Here is a 19,848-nt window from a genome sequence, read left to right as displayed (position 1 = left end):
TCTTCGGCCCAGAACTCAGCAATCGTCACACAGAGGAAATTAGCTGTGTAATTCTCACTGTGTTCTCACTTACCATCCTGTCATGACGTGGTAAACGCTTTGCTTGTCACTATCTCCATCATAGGTCCTCCTGGGCAAACAATCACTAACTGGTACCCCAAACTGGCCATATTTTAGATAAGGGGATGGGAGTAGGCAGTTAGAAACCTCATCTTCTGTTGTGACTGGAATTTACTGGTCCACACCTGCTCACACTCCCCTAGAAGAGGAAATCTTGATATTTGAAAACCCAATCTGGTCTCAAACCATTTTCATTAGCATGTATTTCTATTGACTTTTCTTGAAAAATTCTGCAGCAATACCGCTAATCTACAGTCCTGGTTGTCAAAATATGGCGTTTTAAAGACACAGAATAGAATGGAATCTATCAGAGGTACCACACATAATAAAGATAACTATATATACTGATATTCTAGATATCAGTCCTCTGTCAGATGTGGGGTTGGTGAAGACCTTTTCTTATTCTGTAGGCTGTCGCTTTGTCTTGTTGACTGTATCCTTTGCTTTACAAAAGCTTCTCAGTTTTAAGAGGTCCCATTGATTGATTGTTTCTCTCAGTGTCTGAGCTACTGGTGTTCTATTTAGGAAGTGGTCTCCTATGCCAATGCATTCAAGACTACTTCCTACTTTCTCTTCTAGCAGGTTCAGAGTAGCTGGGTTTTTGTTGAGGTCTTTGATCCACTTGGACTTAAGTTTTGTGCACGGTGATAGATGTGGATCTATTTGCAGCCTTCTACATGTTGATATCCAGTTATGCCAGCACCATTTGTTGAAGATGCTTTCTTTTTTCCATTGTACACTTTTGGCTTCTTTGTCAAAAATTATATGTTCATAGGTGTGCGGATTAATGTCAGGGTCTTCAATTCGACCCCAAGAAAGACACGGGGATTGCCCAAATGACGGAGAAATGGATGAGATCTACATGAACAGCCTGGACGTGAGTGGGGGTAATGAAGGGCAAGGGTCGAGGGAAAGAGAGCTTGGGGGAGCGGGAGATCCCAGCTGGATCAAGAAGAGAGAGAGAGAACAAGGAATAGGAGACCATGGTAAATGAAGACCACATGAGAATAGGAAGAAGCAAAGTGCTAGAGAGGCCCACAGAAATCCACAAAGATGCCCCCACAATAGACTGCTGGCAATGGTCGAGAGACAGCCCGAACTGACCTACTCTGGTGATAGGATGGCCAAACACCCTAATTGTTGTGCTAGAAACCCCATCCAATGACTGAGGGAACTGGATGCAGAAATCCACGGCTAGGCCCCGGGTGGAGCTCCGGGATTCCAAATGGCAAGAAAGAGGAGGGTTTATATAAGCGAGAATTGTTGAGACCAAGGTTGGATAAAGCACAGGGACAAATAACCAAACAAATGGAAACACATGAACTATGAACCAATGGCTGAGGGGCCCCCAACTGGATCAGGCCCTCTGAATAGGTGAGACAGTTGATTGGCTTGATTTGTTTGGGAGGCATCCAGGCAGTGGGACCGGGTCCTGTGCTCAGTGCATGAGTTGGCTGTTTGAAACCTGGGGCTTATGCAGGGACGCTTGGCTCGGCCTGGGAGGAGGGGACTGGACCTGCCTGAACTGAGTCTACCAGGTTGATCTCAATCCTCGGGGGAGTCTTTGCCCTGGAGGAGATGGGAATGGGGGGTGGGCTGGGGGGAAGTGGAGGGGGGCGGGAGGGGGGAGAACAAGGGTATCCGTGGCTGATATGTAGAATTAAATTATATTGTAAAATTAAATTAAATTAAATTAAAAAAATAAAGATAATTATTGTTTGAGGAGTCTCTCTCTCTCTCTCTCTTTCTCTCTCTCTCTGTGCGTGTGTGTGTGTGTGTGTGTGTGTGTGTGTGTGTGTGTGTGTGTGTAGTGTGTGTATTCCGATTCACAATGCAAAGATCTATTTCTCCCTACAGGTTTGCAACCCCTAAAATTGAAAGTTGCTGGACTAGAAGTTTCAAGAAAGAAAGGTAAACACTGCTACAAAGATGTCTATGAGTTGAGTAGGAGCAACCCTTTGGAGAAGTTTGGTGGTGAGTGGGAAGATTCATGGGAAACTGCTCTTCTGGCTCCAGAGAGCAAGAGGGCACCTCTGGGAGGGGTGGAATGTGAATACCCCAAGGGCAAGAGGGCACCTCTGGGAGGGGTAGAATTTGAATACCCCAAGAGCAAGAGGGCACCTCTGGGAGGGGTGGAATATGAATACCCCAAGAGCAAGAGGGCACCTCTGGGAGGGGTGGAATGTGAATACCCCAAGAGCAAGAGGGCACCTCTGGGAGGGGTGGATTGTGAATGTCTCAAAAGAAACTCTTGTGAGGCTTCACTCCTAATGGGGGAGGGGGTGAATAGTGATTGGTAAAAGCCATGGAAACTCTGAAAGCAGATTTTGGCAGTTCTTGATGCTACATCGTAAGTGGAGAATGAACCATCTTGAACTTGCACCAGCAGAAAAGCCAGTTAAGGGTTAATTAGTATGGGGCTCCACAAATCTCCTTTGCTAACCTACGGTGGATGCTTCTGGGTCACCAAAAGATTTAATTCTAGCCACAGCCTGAAGACACTGTACCTGGAACAAAGACCGTTTTCTTATTCATCTTCTTACTTCTCTAGCACCGAATGCTCACAAGTGACCTGCCTGTCCAGGCCACATGCATGGAAGAGTACAGGCTTTGGAGGCAGGACAAGCTATCTTCAGGGCCATAGGCTGCATGGGAATGGACCTGCAACCTCTTTACGTCTAGACCAAGGCAGGTAAGGCTTTTTGCACAGGCCCCTGGAAGGTCCATAGACCCATCACTGTAACCAGTAGGTGGCACATCATCACACGTGGGTGCTCAGAAGCTCAGAGCTGCTTTTATCCCCAGAGACCACACTGAGCCTGGAGTCTACAGGAAGACGGAGCAATGAGGACCTGGGTGGTTTCCACTCCTGAAGGCCCCGGCCTACTCCGGGTTACTCACTGAACCATTACCTCCAGCCTGTTCTGACCCACAGCATCCAGCGTTCCCCGGGGCAGTGAGTGCCACACACTTGCTTTGTCACTAACTGGGGAGGTCTCATTGTGTATCATCCCAGCAGCTCTGACCTTTATTCTATTCCAGGAACTGGCTCCTGGCCCACTGGCTGGCCTTGGACCTAAAGGCATGAAATCTGGTCTGTGCTCTATCTAGGTCCTTGGCCAGAAGTCTGGTGTGCCATGCTGCAGACACACCTGATCAACCATGCATATCCATTGGAACATTTTTAAAGGCTTTGGCTCAGTCGTGCCTAAGTATACAAGGCTTTGTCTCTTAGCCCAGCTGTGGGATTAGTTCCCACCCCCACCCCCATCCCTGACCTCTGACCTGGCTCATCAGCTCTCACTTGCTCCCTCTGCACCTTGGGCTAGGTGCTCTTCTCTGGGCTCCCACATAGCCCTGCAAATCTCTCTCCAACAGCACTTAGTCCTCGATTGGAAGGTTGGTCCCTGTTCCAAGTCTGGCACTCAGTGGGTACTCTATCAGTTCCTCCTGAATGAATTCTCAGAACTTGTGTTTGCTGCTCAGTCACCCTATTCTAAAAAGACTGTTCACCAGCAGCTAAGCCTTAGCTTTATTTCAGGCTTCAAGGGACAGTGGCAGGTGTGTGTGTGTGTGGGGCAGCCTAAATGAGATAATCCATCTTGAATCACTACCTGAATGCTCCAAAGTCACCATTGAAGACTCCCCCGAATAAAACAACTAAGCTATGTAAGTCCTATTTCTGGGGAGACACAAGAAGGATGTCCGTATGGAAACAGGATAACTATAACTCCACTCTTACGGAGCACCCTCTGCCCACCTTCCCTGAGGCCTGCGGCAAATAAAAATGAGAGAAAAGGGCAGTATCAGGGCAAGACGCGCAGTCAAGGTGGCCTTCTGACCTTCAAGGCCCCTGTCCAACCACTTCGTTTACTCCCTTCTGCTGTAAAAGACACTTTCAGTGGCATCTGGTGAGTTCTCTATGTCCTGGACCTTTTGAAAGCCACCTGGGCTTTGAGAGCAGCAGATGGGAGTATGGATGTAAGGACTACATGGCTCTCACCAAATGGTTGGTGGCTGGGAGGCCAACAGAAGCCTGCCCTAGGCAGAAGCTCAGTCTGGCCTGCTGGGAGGTCCCCTGAGGCCTGGGGTGAGGGGAAACACTCAAAATGGTAAGGCAGGTCAGAACGTGTAAAGCTACCTCCAAGTCATCAAGTCCCATTTACAAAAGAATGTCCTCAGAAATGACCCTGAAGTGGATGTGGGGGTAATAGGGACCCTATCTCAGGAGAGAGAAAGAGAGAGAGACAGAGACAGAGAGACAGAGAGAAACAGAGACACAGAGACAGACACACACACACAGAGACAGAGACAGAGACACACAGACACACACACACACACAGACACACACACAGAGAGACAGAGAGACAGAGACACAGAGACACACAGACACACACACACACACAGACACACACACAGAGAGACAGAGAGACAGAGAGACAGAGACACAGAGACACACAGACACACACACACACACACACACACCCACCCACCAGAACATGAAATAGCTTTGAGACTTAGAACAAGAGGCCCCTTCACCCGGACTAGCACGGCTATCATCTAAAAGACACACAATTACAAGTGTTGGCAAAAACAAGAGCAGAACAAAAGCTTCGTCTATCCGTCAGACCTTCCCTACCTGGGGAGGGAGGCAGAGACAGCCAGACCCCCTAGGCTTGCAGCCCAGCCAGCCTTAAAATAAACAATAAAACCCAAACCAACAACCACAATCCTCCAGACCAAACGTCAAAACAAAGCAAAATGGTGATAAACACCCAAAGAACAACACCTAATGTTGTCCTCTGTCCTCCACAGGCATATGTGTGCATGCTTAAGCACATGCACACCCATGTACATGTCCACACACACATGAAGAATGTGGAGACAGTAGCTGAAAAGTAAAATGCTGTGGCTGCTTTGGAAACAGACACATCCCCCCAAAAGTGTTACCTAAAGACCTGGCAGTTCCACTGGAGGTGTATCCAAGAGGAATCAACGTGTTTACACAAACTTGTATAATACATTCTAGCCACTTTATTCAGAACAGTCCAAAGTGGAAAGGGTGATAACCATCGATTGATGAATAGCTAAACAAAATGCTTCCTATACGTGGGAGACGAGTCTGTCTGAGGCTCTGCTACACTGGATCACATACATCCAGTCTGAAAACACCATGGAAGAAGTCAGTCACAGAGACCACATGTGGTATGACTCCATTTATAGAAAATGTTCTGAATAGGCAAATCCACGGAGGCCAAAAAGCAGATTAGAGGTTTCTAGAGGCTAGGAGGCGGGAGAATGAGGAAAGGCTACCCACAGAGGTTTTTATTTATTGGGGAAAGGGGGTAGTGACCAAAATGTTCTGGAATTAGATAATAACTATGGTTGCACAACTTTGTGAATATACCAAAACCCCACTGAAATGCACGATTTAAAAGTGTACATTCAGCGTTATGTGATCCTATCTCAAGTCTTGTGAAAGGGTGGGGGGTGGGGGGTGACTCCTACCGAGTGGAACAGCGAAATGTTACGCGGCTGTCGCCTCCTGTCCTCCTGTCCGGGTCGCTGCAAATTGGCATGAACTTGGAGGCCTGAAACTTCCCACCGAGCAGGCTCTCGGAACCCTGGGGTTCTGTGGACGCTATTGACAGGAGTCCTCTAGGACTAGGGAGGCATCCGCAGGTCTCAAAAGTTGGCGGCCACTACCGAGAGTTAAAGGTTGGAGCTCAGACTCTTTTAAAGTCGCCCAGGGCGAATTCCCATTAGGTTGTCCCAGGCTCGGCGGCCGCGGCGCCCGGGCTGCGGGTCGGTGCGGTGAGTACGTGAGGCCGAGGGACCCTGCCCGATGCCAGCTGTCCCAGCGCCCGCAGTGGCGCCGTTTTGGGGTCGTCGAGGCCAACTGGAAGGCGCTCGAGGCGCGGGGTGCGCGGTCGCTTTAAGGCGGCGGCGGGGCGGGGACAGCGGCGGCGGCGGCCGGGCTGGCTGGCGCGGAGCCGTCAGTCGGCGGCGCGGGGCCCGGCGGGCGCGGGCGCGGGCGCGGCGCTCCCTCCTCCCGGTACGAGCGAGGAGGCGGCGGCCGAGAGCCGGAGCCCAGCCCCGGCCGGAGCGCGCTGTGAGCGGCCCGGCAGCCCCGCGGGGACGAGGCCGGCGGGCGCTTTGTTCCGGGGCTGGAGGTGTGGCCGGCGGTGTGGCCCGCTCGGCGCTCGCCGTGCTGCGCTGCACCCGGGTGCCTGGCTCTGGCTGTGCGTGGCCTCTGCCCCCCACCAGCCACCCCAGCGTAGCGGTGTGCGGTAAAGTCGCTCGCCACCGCGACCTCGCTGGGGAGGGCCTGGCCACCGGTCAAACAGACTCCTTTGATTGTAGTCACCCCGGGGTTCCTCGGCTGCCCGGGTAAGGACTCGGCGGGGAGGTGGGCGGCGGGGTGGTGGGGCTCTCCTGGCTTAAAATGGCGTTAACCAGGGTAGGGATCTGCGGAGGGGTGGTACGTTCATGTGGATAATGAAAGGCAACTTGCTTTATAAACAACTCTTTACTGCGCCCCGGGTTCGGGTTGCTGCGGCTCTGATCACAACTGGGGCCTGCGCTCACGCTAAAGTGACGCGGCCCGGTGCCCCACCGTATGTCAAGCTCAATGCCAACTCCTGTCCCACCAGGAAGGCAGGGGCACAAACTGAGTGACAGCCCAGTGTGGTCAGTGGGCGAACTCAAGAGACCCTACTCAAGGGTAGGAGATCCAGGAAGACTGTCTAGAAGAGCAGATGTGAGCATCTGTGTGGGCTCTTGACATCCAGTTAGAAACCCCTGCAGAGCTGAGGTAGCCTGGGGCTTGGGGCAAAGCAGTCTGGAGAGGGGACAAAGACAGCTTCACCTGGGCTCTGACCTAAGCGCTGGGACAGCCCCTGATGGTGGGGAACCTCCTTGGGCTACAATGGTTTTTGCTCCTTTGGACCAAATTAAAGAGTAGGCTGGTGGGGCTCAGAACTGTGGCCTCTAGAGGTCTGCCTGGACTAAGGAGTAAACAGAACACTTAAAAGCAAAGCTTACTGGGTACTGGATGGGGATTTGCCCATCTTCAGACAGGGCGCCGACAGAAAAATGTTACTATGGTGGTATCCAGAAAAGGGTAAGTGGACAGACAACCTAGCCAGGACTGTGTCGAAGTCTGTGCTTTCAACACCGTGTCTGTTCTGGCCTGTTGTGAGTGGGGCTCCACGGTGCTGAGTTTTAAAGCTAGTGCAGACTGGGTTGTGCATTTATAGCGCAGCAGTCCCCGCATCCTGCAGTGGTGGGTTGAAGTGTGAGGTGGCGGCTGTGTATATTAATAACTGGCACATGTCAGGGCTTAGCTCTGAACAAAGCGCTTTCACTGAGGCAGTTCTCAGAGTTTCTCCTGTCCCTTTTCCCAGAGAAGAAATCTGAGCTGCTAACATTCCGTAAATCTCCTAATTTCCTGTAAATTGCATGTCCCTGCTCAGGCCGCGGTGTTTACTCATGGGTCTGCTCACACTACCCAGCAGGCAGGCAGTATCTCTGTCTGTGGTTTATGGCACGGTTTGGCCTTTCTCTGCCAGGGTGGGTGGTGTGGGACTCTCTTGCTGTGGGGTTTCAAGGTCAGTCTCTTTGCAGTGGGAGGTTAAGCAAGTCCCCTGCTCTGATGGAAACTGCCACCCCCAGATGTGACCTTGACATTGCCTTATGAAGAGGAAAGGCCCTCAGGGGAGGCAGGTGACTGACTACTTTCTAGAACTGTCGGCTTGCTCCTGCATAAAGCAATTTCCATAGCCCTGGCTGGCCTGGAACTTACTGAGATCTACCTACCCCTGCCTCCTGAGTGCTGGGCTTAAAGGCAGGCAACACTACACTTGGCTGCATTTATGATTTGTGTGTGACAAATGTAACTTTTACTAGTTTTGGGCACAGATATTTCACACTCTTTTATAGAGTGACAAATCCACCTCACCTTTCCCAGGTTGGTCCCTGATCTCCAGTGATTGTCTGGGACTGGGGAGGACTTTAATGAATTGAGCCCTTTGGGTGACTGGTCCTAACATGACGTGTTTACCAGCCTCCTGGATCTACCGAGTTCTCAGGAAATTGTGAGCTCTATGCTATATTCGACCCGTGTGGTTGTCGTTATAATCATGTCTACCGATGAAATACCCCGAGCAATGTGCCACCCTGGAAGTACCTGAAGATACACTGCTCCTGAGCATTGCGTAGTTTGTACAAACAGTACTAAGTGGGCATTAGGTCCTTGTGCAAAGCTGGAAAGTGCTGTAATGTCTAGAGGGTCTGAGTGCTGGTATGAACCAGCTAGCAGTATCATCATCTTTATAGAGAGGTGGGAAAACGAAGGAACTAGATGGGAGCTCCTTGCAATTTGGAGCACCTAGCAGGTGCCCATTATACAGGTGCTGAGCAGAGCACTTTGCTGCTGGTAGACTCTGAAGCCTTACCTCATAGTTCATATGACGCCTCTAGGCCCTATGGTCCAAATCCTCAGGGATGCATCAGGCTGCAAGTAGCAAAACTCCAATAACAAGAGGCTCAGCAAGGCTCAGCAAGGCTCAGATCTGCCAAAGACACCCCAGGCTCTTGTGAGATCTTGTACACTTGCAGCATGTTGTTGTGTGGGACAGGTGGCCAAGGAGGCTGAGGCTCTGGAGTTTAGTGTCGTGGTTTTCATGATCTGGAGACGCTGCTTTTTTAAAATGTGTGTATGAGAACGTCAGAAGACATTGATGTGCAGAGTGGAGCGTGTGTGTTGGTTATGTCACTTGTCACCAAGCAACATATGTAAGTGTTCATTTTGACTGACAGTTTGGGAACACAGCCCCTCCTGACGGAGATGTTGATGAGAGTGTTTCTAGTTGGGATGGTGAGCACAGGAGATGGCTGGTCACACTGCATCCGAGTCAGAGAGTAGGAGAGAGGAATGCTGGCATTTCACTTGCCGCCTCCTCTTTCAGTTAGTTCAGGGGTACCAGCCCATGGCATGGTGTTGCCTGCATTCAGGGCAGGTAATCCTCACTACATTAAACATGTCCCAGAACACCCTCCCAGACATGCCCAGAGGTTAGTTTCTTAGATGATTTGGAATCTCATCATGTTAACAAGGTTAGCAGTCAGAGCATATGACTTGGGGCAGTTATGAATCTCTGAAAATGAGCCACGGATTGACCCTCCTGATCTAATGCCCATTGCTTTGGCAATGGTTTTTGGAGACTGGTGTGTGTCCCCAGCCAGGTTCTGTTCTTCTCTAGAGCAGCCTGAAAGGACAGAGGCTGGGATACTACCACCAGGCTGAGGTAAGATATGAGTCCTCAGCCTGTAGCCTACCCTGGGAGGCTCTGAGAAAGGGAGCTGTGTTGTCACCGCAAAGCCAAAGGCCAGGCTGAACCCGTCATTCCCTGCTGTGCAGTCCACAGTGGTGTCTCTTGTCCTCTAGGTAGCATTCTTATTCCTTGAGAGTGTCACCTCACCAGCCCTCCTTGGCTTGCCTTCTGCACCCCACACTCCCCAGTGAACCTTTCAGCTGGCCTATGTGCTCCAAGATCATTTTCTTCAGGCATTCTTCTCACAGGAGTCATGGAGTGGCCATGTGAATTTTAACTTGTTCTTTTGTGTGCCTGGCAGCTTCATTAGATGGGCTTGAGGATAGCCAGATGGCCAAAATGAAAATATGGGTCATCCTCAACAGCTTAGGTGACATATATTGGGTCTCAGAAGGGCTTATTCTCTGTCTGGAGAGCCTGGCATGAAGCTTCCTCTCAATGGATGAAAGTCACAATTTGTATTTGGATTGTTCCACTAGTGAGATTTTGGAGACCGCCAAGAATGGAGTTGATTCTCCAACAAGGAGTGATGGGCTAACCTGGGCAGGATAGGGAGCTCCAAGCTCAGTCCTGGTCCCCTGAGACTGTCTAGAGGGCTTGGGTGGGTCCTATGCTGTGCAGGCCCAGGTCCTGTCTGTGGCTTCTCTGCCCAGGGTTGTCATGGGAATTAGATGAAATACACAGATGAAATATGCTGGGAGACTAGAGAGGGCCACAAGAAGAAGAGCATAATCAGGGCTTGTAGCCATCTCAAATACAGAATCCCGACCCAGCGGGCCCTCCTGAATCTTTAGTGTAGAGTCACGCCCAGCAGAACCATTTCTCATCATGACGGGAGAGGTAATAAGAGGTGGTACAGACAGATCTCTTATTTGAATAGTTACATAGTTGTCACTATGCTTTATTAAAAAAAAAATACAAGCAGGCACCATATCAGACTTTTTTTTTTTTTAAATGGATATTTTTCTCAAATTAAGAGCCAGGTATGGTAATACAAGCCTCTAACCCCAGCACCTGAGGTAGAAGCAGGAAGACCAGCTTAAAGTCATCCTAAGGTACATAGCAAGTTTGAGGCCAGCCTGGGCTACAAGAGACTGTCTGAAAAACGGTGAGATGGCTCATTAGGTAAAGGCTCCTGCTGCCAGCCTGTTGACCTGAGTTCAACCCTGGGCCCTACATGGTAAAAGGATAGGCTCCCTGCTACAGTTTGTACTCTTGACGGCTGTGTGCACATGCACACACCCATAAGCGAATAAGTAAACACATAAAACAAAAAGAAAAGAAAAGATTTTACTAGAAAATAAAGTACTTTAAAAAATACACACACACACACACATTGGTTTTTTCGAGACAAGGTTTCTCTGTGTAGCTTTGCGCCTTTCCTGGAACTCACTCTGTAGCCCAGGCTAGCCTTGAACTCAGAGAGATCTGCCTGCCTCTGCCTCCCAAGTGCTGGGATTAAAGGCATGCGCCACCACTGCCCAGCTAAAAAGTATATTTTAAAGGTAAAGATTAATTACAGTTTGTCAGTGGACAGATATGGCCCCAGTGGGAAGCTGACCCCTGTGTAAAGACTAGGAAGCTTTTCACAGAGGAGTCCTTCCTTCTGTGACAGCTTTGGCTCCAGCTGGACCTTTGTAGAGAGGGCACATATTGCCCATCAGGTTAGCCTGTTCCACTAGGGAATTTGCTCATCGTTTCAAAATTCTATCCTTTCAACCCTTACCCTGTCCCACACAAACCACTCACAGTCGTGTGTTGAATAGAATGGGCGGTTTTGCATTCTTCAACTTCTCAGTGGCTTGGTTTAAAGATATCCTATCTGTATGGCCATCTATACATTCACCCACCCATTCATCTGTCTGTCCATCAATCCACCTGCCCACCCATCTACCTACGCATCTTCACTTGGGCAAAGACCGTGGATTTGCCCTGTCCTGTCCACGTGCTGTTTGCAGTCTCTGAACCTCAGAACTGTCACTGGGTGCCGTGAGCATTTTGCACTTGTGGAAACTGGGATTCAGGAAGGCTAAGCAGGTCTCCATAGTCATGAGCTTAGAGATGCTGTGCCAGGGAGGAGTCTGAGCACGTTCTATTTCAAGCATATGCTACTTCTGCTGCATCTGCTGTTCCCGGAACTGGAGGACCAAACAACTCAGTCCCCTCTCTACTGGTGCTATGAGGTCTGATTCAACATAATCAATACCATGGGGCAGGGGCCCTTTAAGGAGAGTGGGTGGAATACCTTTTGCATGAAAACACTGAAGGCAGCAGAAACCTTAAAAGTAAACCCGTGACTGATTCATGAGGGTAGAGAGGACTGAATGGTGGTAACCCTGACTCCATTAATCCTACAGCCACCTATGGACCCCTAAATCACTTTCTAACCTTATTGTTTTAATTTTGAAAAAGAAAAATGTAAAGGATAATGTAATGAACATCATGACTCAGAATGAACAGTTGTGACCATTTTATATGCACTTGACCCTTCCCATGGCAGCACAGGACTTAAAACCAGAGCCTGGTCATTTGGCTTGGTGAGTTTGGGCCCAGTGTGAGCCTGCTGAGGGCTGTGTCTGGTTTCCAGGTATTAGACCTCTCTTTGCCCTCATACCCAGGTAATCCACCAAAATTGCTAGTGTGGCCTCATACCCAGGTAACCCACCGAAAATGCTAGTGAGGCCTCCACTGAGGATGCTGATAGAAACTCCATTCTCCTCATGTGACCACACTGGGAAGTAAGGTGGTGTGCACTGTTGGGCTTTCTCAAAGGTCTTTTTTAACCATCCATCCGTTCATCTGTTCTCACAAACATCTGCCTTGATCACTGGGTTTCAGAGCAAAATTTATTTCTAACCCAACTGTAATTTAATTGGAGACTAGAAGGCGTGGTTTGGAAAAGACAGAAAAGCTGTGACTTTCTTTTTAGAATCTGCTGATTGTAACGTTCATCTTAAACAATCATTGAAAAAGTCCACAGTCTATTCTGAACTGTATCAGTAAGCTGGCCACAGTGGTATATGCTTGTACTCCTGTCACTTGGGAGGTCAAGGCAAGAGGATCAGGGGTTCAAGGTCATCCCAGCTACATTTCAAGGCCAGCGTGGACTACATGAGACCCTGTCTGAAAACGAGAGTGTAAGGCCAGGTATAGTGGCTCACAGTGTTAATCCCAGCACTTGGGAGATAGAGGCAGGTCTGTGAATTCAAAGCCAGCATGGTCTACATAGTGAGTTCCAGGACAGCTAGGGTACTGTAGAGAGACCCAGTCTCAAAAAACCCAAAACCACACAAACAAAAGTACAGGACTAGCTTTAAGGAAGCAGCAGGTCCAGTGGAGGCACTTTCTGATCCCCAGTTCTGCATGTTCCTGTTCTTCCTTTAGAATGGGCCCCCCGGGGAGTCTTTTCTCTGCCAGACAGGGATAACCAGCTCTTCAGCTGCAGAGGGTGGAAGCTCCTGGTGGCAACTGGAGACAACCTCTTCTTCCCACCCACAGGCTGTTAGCAGTCAGCTTGGGCTTGAGTAAGAAGGGCAGAGAGCTGCTTCATAAAGCTGTGCTGTGGCGAGGCGGGCGGTTCTGGAAGGCCTTCCTCACTGGCAGATTTTTTTTTCCAATGTGTCACTAGTGGGGGCTGAGATTTGAACTGGTTTTGCAATGTGCCGCAGGGACCTGGGGTGGTCCTCAAATCCTCATTGTGAGTTGGTAAGAATGAAGTACCTTGTTTTGAGTTTCCAGCAAGGGGTCACACTTCTGGAGCCTTCTCCATCTGATGGGGATGACGAAAGTTGCCAAGGCTGACTGGAGACCTCAGAAGGACCTAAGGTTTGTCCTGTTATGCAAGTGGTACCAGTGAGAGCAGCTACATAAACTATAGAACTAAGTTCTGTTTGGGTTATACAGAAATATGTGAATGTGTTGTGTTTACAGACGCAATTTCTAAAGAAAAGTTTGGATTTACAGGAACCCACACCACATATTGTGTGTTGGGTTGCCCACAGTGTATACCAAGCACTGAGATTAAAAATATTTGTAGTCATGTGGCACTGTGTGTGAATTGGTAGAATCACCAGTAATTGAGAGGGAACTTGGGGGGCCACCTAACCCTTTAAGAGCTGATCATTTAGGGGAAAGTTGGGGGCAGGCTCTTGTCTCCCAAAAGCATTACATTCATTTCAAAAGAAGAATTAATTTCAAGGTATTTATGGTTTTTCTTCTTTTTGTATCCTTTAGAATTTCAACACACTTTCTGGAACCCCTCCCCCTTTAGATAATCACAAATTCACCCATTCATGTTTTAATTAACACCAGGGGGAACTGAGCTTCAGTGGCGTGATCAGGGCAATGCTTCTTTCTCAGCCAGTGTCACTAGTGGGGGCTGAGATTTGAACTTTCTCTGTCCTCTTAGGAATCACGCCCAAAGTCTGAAATAGTCCCTCTCGTGTGCCCTTTCAAAACCTGCTTTATTGGAGATGAGGGAAGAAGGGTGGAGACACTTCCCAGTGCCTTGGGGACGTGCAGTTTTTTAAAACTTTGTATAGGATATGGCTCCTCAGCCGTCCGTCCTTCCACACCCACGTTCCTCAGGTTGAGATTCTTGGCAGAGAGTGGGAAGGTCTACCACTGTACACACCAAGCCCTTTTTCCGCCGAGGAAATCAGGGTCTACAAAGGTCAGGTACCCTGTTGGCATTTAAGGCCAGCTGGCTCCCCAGCCTCCCCTGTCCACTCCACTCACTGACCCAAGCTCCACCCACCCTCCGTGGATTGTGGCCTGAGTCCACTTATCTAGGACTGGGTGGGTGTTTCCTGCATGTTTAAGATTTTATGGAGGAAATAAAAATAAAGGAACAAAGCCTTTGTTTTATTTCTGGACTCCAACTGGGGATGGCTGGAAGGATGGAAAGGGGTACAGGAACCGGTCACTTGGCACCTTAACAAAATAACCATTCTAATCGAGAAAGCGGTTCACAGGGATGCTTCTATTTAGGGTTGGTGTGGGTGAATAGGAAAGATGGGCAGAGGGTTTGGAGAGAGCCTACTCGTGGGTGGATGGAATAGGACAGGGTGGAGCGGTTTTGCCCTAGGCAGGCTCTCCAACAGTGCCAAGCAGGGGTCTGGGGCCACCCAACTAGGCTTCAGAGCAGGCACCCTACCCTTAGGGACTCTCTAATTTGCCTTTCTCAGAAGTCCCTACTCTAATTTCTGCCGCACTCTGTTGTCTGTGTGATCTTAAGCGAGTCCCCTACTTCTGTGAGCCTCCCTTCCACACACATAATAGAAGAAATGCCCCAGCTCCCTCCTGTCTGCCGTCCTCTCTGGGTCAGGCCTCCATTCCACATGGGTGGGGAGATAGGTACCCAGTATTTCTCAATTCTTCCCGGAGGATTTGCTCCTTCCCAAAGTTCTCTAAGGGTGCCGTTTTACAAAGTTGCCTAAGCATCAGTGAAAACCCCCGATACCCACGGTTTTTCTGAGTGTTTGAGGGTGAGGACCATGCCTGCTGCCTGTCTGACCTCCAGTCCAGCCACCTGCTCTGCCCGATGTGTGCACAGTAGGCTTGGTGTATTTACTCCCTAAGACTCACTACCGTGTTATACAACAGGCTGTCACCAAGAGCTTAGGAGAAAGGGGGTTGCCCATGGCTCAGAAAAGAGCCGAAGGCGAAGTTGAGGGACATTCATTCTCTTCTTGCTGGGTCATTCCCTTGGAGAATTTCTCCAGTGGTTGTCTCTCTCTCAAACCTAGTTTACAACCATTTCCCAGGGATCAGTTTTCCTGGACACTTCCTCCCAGAGCTGACAACTCCATACTTCTATCACTTGATGGCAGAGCTGTGGTGACCGTCTATTCTAGACTAAGCTTGAGCCATGCCCTTTAAATCCAAAACGGGCCATTAAAGAGCTCCTTTAGACAGAATCCAGTGTCCTAGGCCTACAGTTGAACACAGATGGTATAGGATGGTTACTGACATCATTAAGGCTAGTGTAAGTTCTAAAGTCAGGCTGTCTCTCCTAATGACCAAACCACGAGTGGATTTTTTTTCTCTATAGAGTGACTGAACAGAGCAGAAATGATATGGGTCCACAGATGTTCACTGAGCTCTGCAGGGATGTGCATTGACCATGGAGTGGGGAAACCACATGACGTCATATACAACTAAGCATTAAGTACCAGCCTGTGAAATGTGGTCCAGGTAGATCGCATGGTGCTCTGGGAGGACATAACTGGAATCTCACCAAGTTCAAGACACATTAGGAATCAGGGAAGTATATCATGGGGCTTAGGATGTGGTTGGGGTTTAATGAACAGGTGTTACAATGATACTTCCTGGCCACAGGCCTCAGCCCTGTTCTTCTTCCAGCTGGTTGCCGCTGTCAGTCACTCACCAATAATAGTTTTGCACAGTTGTTAATTTGCTGAAGATTATACAGCTAGCAGAGGGGCAAGATTGACTTTTCTTTTTTCTGTGACAGGGTTTTGTGTATCTCTGGCTGACTTCAGACTTGCTATGTAGCCTAGAATGACCATGAATTCCTGATCTTTCTGTCTCTACTTCCCAAGTTCGGGGATTATGGGTGTAAGCTGCTTTGTGTGGTCTACAAAGTGCTGAGGATCAAACCCAGGACTTTATGAATGCTAGGCAAACACTCTACTGACTGAACTACAATCCCAGCCCCTAGATGAATGACTTTTAATGGAAATGCTATCTAGAAAGCAGAGGGAGTTAGGTGTGGTGGCACATACTTTTAATCCCAACATTCGGGAGGCAGAGGCAGGTGGATCTCTGTGAGTTCGAAGCTAGCCTGGTCTACATAGGGAGTTCCAGGACAGCTAGGGCTACATATTGAGACATTGTCTCAAAAAACAAAACAACAACTGTAACACGAATCTGAAATGGTCTTATTAATAAAAAAAAAAACAAAACAAAAACCAAAAAACCTCAATGCCGGCTACTGGGGTAAATCCTGAAAGATCAGAGAGACAGAACAAGCCACAGCTAACTTCACCTTGCCAACTTCTCAGTTGATCCTGTTTCCTCAAACTGGAAGCCTGAATGGATCTCAGCTGAACTGCTGTTAAAAGCCTAAAAGCCTAAAAGCCTCTAGTTGCTGGTCTTCACGCCTTATATACTTTTCTGCTTCCTGCCATCACTTCCTGGAATTAAAGGCGTGTGTCTTTTGTAAGCAAGACATGAGATCTCAAGTCCTGGAATTAAAGGTGTGTGCCACCATGCCTGGCTCTTTTTCCAGTGTGGCCTTGAAGTCACAGAGATCCAGATGGATCTCTGCCTCTCGAGTGATAGGATTAAAGGTGTGTGTGCCACCATTTTCTAGCCTCTGTGTCTATCTAGTGGCTGTTCTGTTCTCTGACCCCAGATAAGTTTATTAGGGTGCACAGTATGTTGGGGGACACAATATCACCACAAATAACAAAAACCCAAGGAAGCAGAGGGTGGGTGACTGGCCACCCAGTCAGTGCTGACCTTTGGTTGAGCCTTGCCCTTGGGTCTAGAGCAGTCGGCCTGTTCTTCCTCTCCCTTCCAAGTCAGATCAGCTTGGTTAGGAAGGCAGAGGAAAAACACAGAAAATCATAGCGCTCAGAGGGTGAGATGTAGCAAGTGGCCCCCTGCTTTTTCAGCTAGAATGCTTAAAATCCTGAGTTTGGAAGAGTTGCTGAGAAAGCACCCTGCCCCGCCTTGAGCCCTGGTTGGATGCTCAGAGCCAGAGAGCTGGTCCTCCTCAGCGTGCCACTCCAGAGACCTTCACACAGGAAAATCCCATCAGCGCGTTGGTTGCCATGCCCAGTTCGTTTCCAGGAAGTTTCCCCTTTAGTTGGCCCATCCATCTGGTTACTCTTTAAAAATGGAAATTAGATTGCCTCACCCTACCTCTGGGAAGAGCCTAGTCGCCATTTTTTTCTTTTCTGGTCAAGCATAAAAAAATGTTCACATTCTTTGATAATGGTGTTTAATGTTTTGAAAATAAATGAGGAAAACAAAATCCTTTTTGAATGTGCCTCCTGCCCTCCGCCTCCCTGGGTCTGAGGCACTCCTGAGGCAGGCTGTGTGCCCTCTCTGTGGAGAACACGCCCCTGGAAATTTCCCTTCAGGCTGAGGAACCCCTGTCGCTGCGTGGGGTCAGTTCCACGGCTTTCATCTTTTGCCCTTTTTGCAGCCAGATCCAGGTCAGGCGAGCAGTGAAAAGAGTCATGTGTCCCAGGCCACCACAGCCCTAGGATTATGGACGTGATGAAGAGAGCTAGTGAGGTAGCCAATGATCCAGGGCAGAGCCATTATGAGGTATGGGAGTCATTTGTTTGGCTTATACAATGAAAACCTTTTAAACTGATGGTCAGTATTCTAATTTATTTTTATTTTATGTGCATTGGTGTTTTGCCTGCATGTATGTCTTTGTAAGGGTGTCAGATCCCCTGGAACTTGAGTTACAGACAGTTTTGAGCTGCCATGTGGTTGCTAGGAATTGAACACAAGTCCTCTGGAAGAGCTCTTAACCATTAAGCTTTCTCTCCAGCCCCAATGGTCAGTATTTCAAAATCTGAAGTTCTCATACAAAAACCCAGACTTCTGGTTACTCTAAAAAGGTAAGCTATCTGTTGGGAGGCAGAAGCAGAATGGCAAGCTCCAGGCCAGCCTAGGCCATTCGGTGAGAGCCTGTCTCAGAAATGGACCAAAACAAAACATCTGCCCTGATTTCTGCCCTGACATTCTCTAGCTGCAGCTGTCAGCAGGGTCAGAGTCATCGAGGGTCTGCCTTCAGCCAGCTTCTCGAAGCTAGCAGAGGAGTTTAATCGAAGGGGTGGCATGCAGGGACATGCTCCTTAAAGGAGGCAGGATGGCCATGTGGTCAAGGAAGAGCTTTGTGATCAAACCTCAGCTAGACATGCACCAAGCCATAGAACCCTGTCCTTTAAGGTTTCTGGGGGTCAGTGGATCATGGCTGCCACTGGGAGAGGCTGCCTGAAATTCCATAGACTGCAACAAGGGGCTCCGGGGGACTCCGAGAAAGAGCCTTTCTGAGGCTCAGTTTGGAAGGGCCTGTGAAGACAGAGGCAGCTGCTCAAAGAGAGTGCCGGAGGGAGTTCAGTTGGAGGTCCTTTCCGGATGGAAGGCTGCCTATGGGCACCAGCACCCTGCAGTCTGGACACTGTCCCTGCTGTTGGTTAAATGGCACACTGCTCGTGGCTGGCCGCCACCCACGGTGGCCATGCCGGCGGAGGAGAGTGCTAATCGGAGGAGTCACAGGCCATGGTTACCTTTTTAGAGCTTTATTGGGAGAGGCGGGGGAGAGAGGGAGAAAGAGGACAGACGGAAGGAAGGAGCAGAAAGGAAAGAGAGAGGGGCGCACAGAGGGCCCACCCGCCTTTTAGGCTGGGACGCCCCTTCGAAGGCTGATGACGTAATTAAGGACCGAATCCTTACACCTGCCCCCGAGGACACCCTGCTCGGAATTAGTGGGAGCAGAGATTGTATGGGGGAAGGGGTGCTGAGCAGCTGAGGGGAAGCCTAGAAGATTCCCGTGCACAGTTTCCCAGGAGGGTCTTTGTGTTCAAGGGCGGCTGAAGAGTAAGGGCTGGGAGGACAGTGCTGGAGGAGGGAGCCCAAGCTGGGAGCAGACTGCAGCCACTGCGTGGGGACCACTGTGTGTGGGGAGGCCACATGCAGCAGAGGTCCTGGACCTTAGTTCTGAATTTGACGTAAATGGATGAAGTGAAGGAAGAAAGCGGGAGAGCGTCAGTTTAGCGTGTAAAGGTGAGCAGGGGCCTGCCTGAGTGGACGGGATGAGACGCTGGCTTAGTGGTCCTCAACCTGTCACAAACCCTTTGGGAGTTCAAACGACCCTTTCCCAGGCCATCAGAAAACATAGATATTTACATTACGATTCATAGCCGTAGCAAAATTACAGTTATGAAGTAGCAACAAAAATAATTTTATGGTTGGGGTCACCACCACACAAGGAACTGTATTAAAGGGTCGTAGCATTAGGAAGGTTGAGAAACCACTGTGCTCGTTGAACCTAGCCTGTGCAGGGTTGAGTTGGACACAGCTGTGGGGTAGCAGTGAAGCGGTAAAAAGACCCATGAGGGAATTCAGCTGAGGGAGAGCAGCAGGCGGGGCAGGACTGCAGCGTGCCTGACTGTGGTGTGGAAGGCCCTCGGTATGGGGAACCCTCTCTGTGGAGTGACCATTAGGGTGACTTTCCCAGTCACATGCAGATTCCTATGGTAGGCTGAAGAAATTCTGTCCCTTCGGTGCGGGTGAGACTGTCCCAGCACTAGGAAAATATTAATTGGTACCCGTACCCCCAGGGACTGAGAACAAGGATTTACAAAGCAAACCACATCTGCCTCTCCTCTCAGCTGCCACTCCAGCT

The 19,848-nt window shown here is 49.4% G+C and overlaps 1 protein-coding gene across 2 annotated transcripts in view; it reads left to right on the top strand.

Moving 5' to 3' along the window:
- The first annotated feature begins 6,138 nt into the window (after nucleotides 1–6,138).
- Mras (muscle RAS oncogene homolog) overlaps nucleotides 6,139–19,848 on the top strand; it is a 53,344-nt gene continuing 39,634 nt past the window's right edge. Inside the window, exon 1 of one of the 2 annotated variants that reach the window (XM_052717922.1) lies at nucleotides 6,139–6,510. The gene's annotated coding sequence lies outside the window, so the exon portion shown is untranslated. The remainder of the gene's footprint in view (nucleotides 6,511–19,848) is intronic. The other variant, XM_052717907.1, reaches the window with a different exon arrangement.

This window comes from Peromyscus californicus, unplaced genomic scaffold (genome assembly GCF_007827085.1).
Source record: "Peromyscus californicus insignis strain IS unplaced genomic scaffold, ASM782708v3 Scaffold_11__1_contigs__length_118956290, whole genome shotgun sequence".
NCBI lineage: Eukaryota > Metazoa > Chordata > Mammalia > Rodentia > Cricetidae > Peromyscus > Peromyscus californicus.
This window is presented reverse-complemented; position numbering and strand designations above follow the sequence as displayed.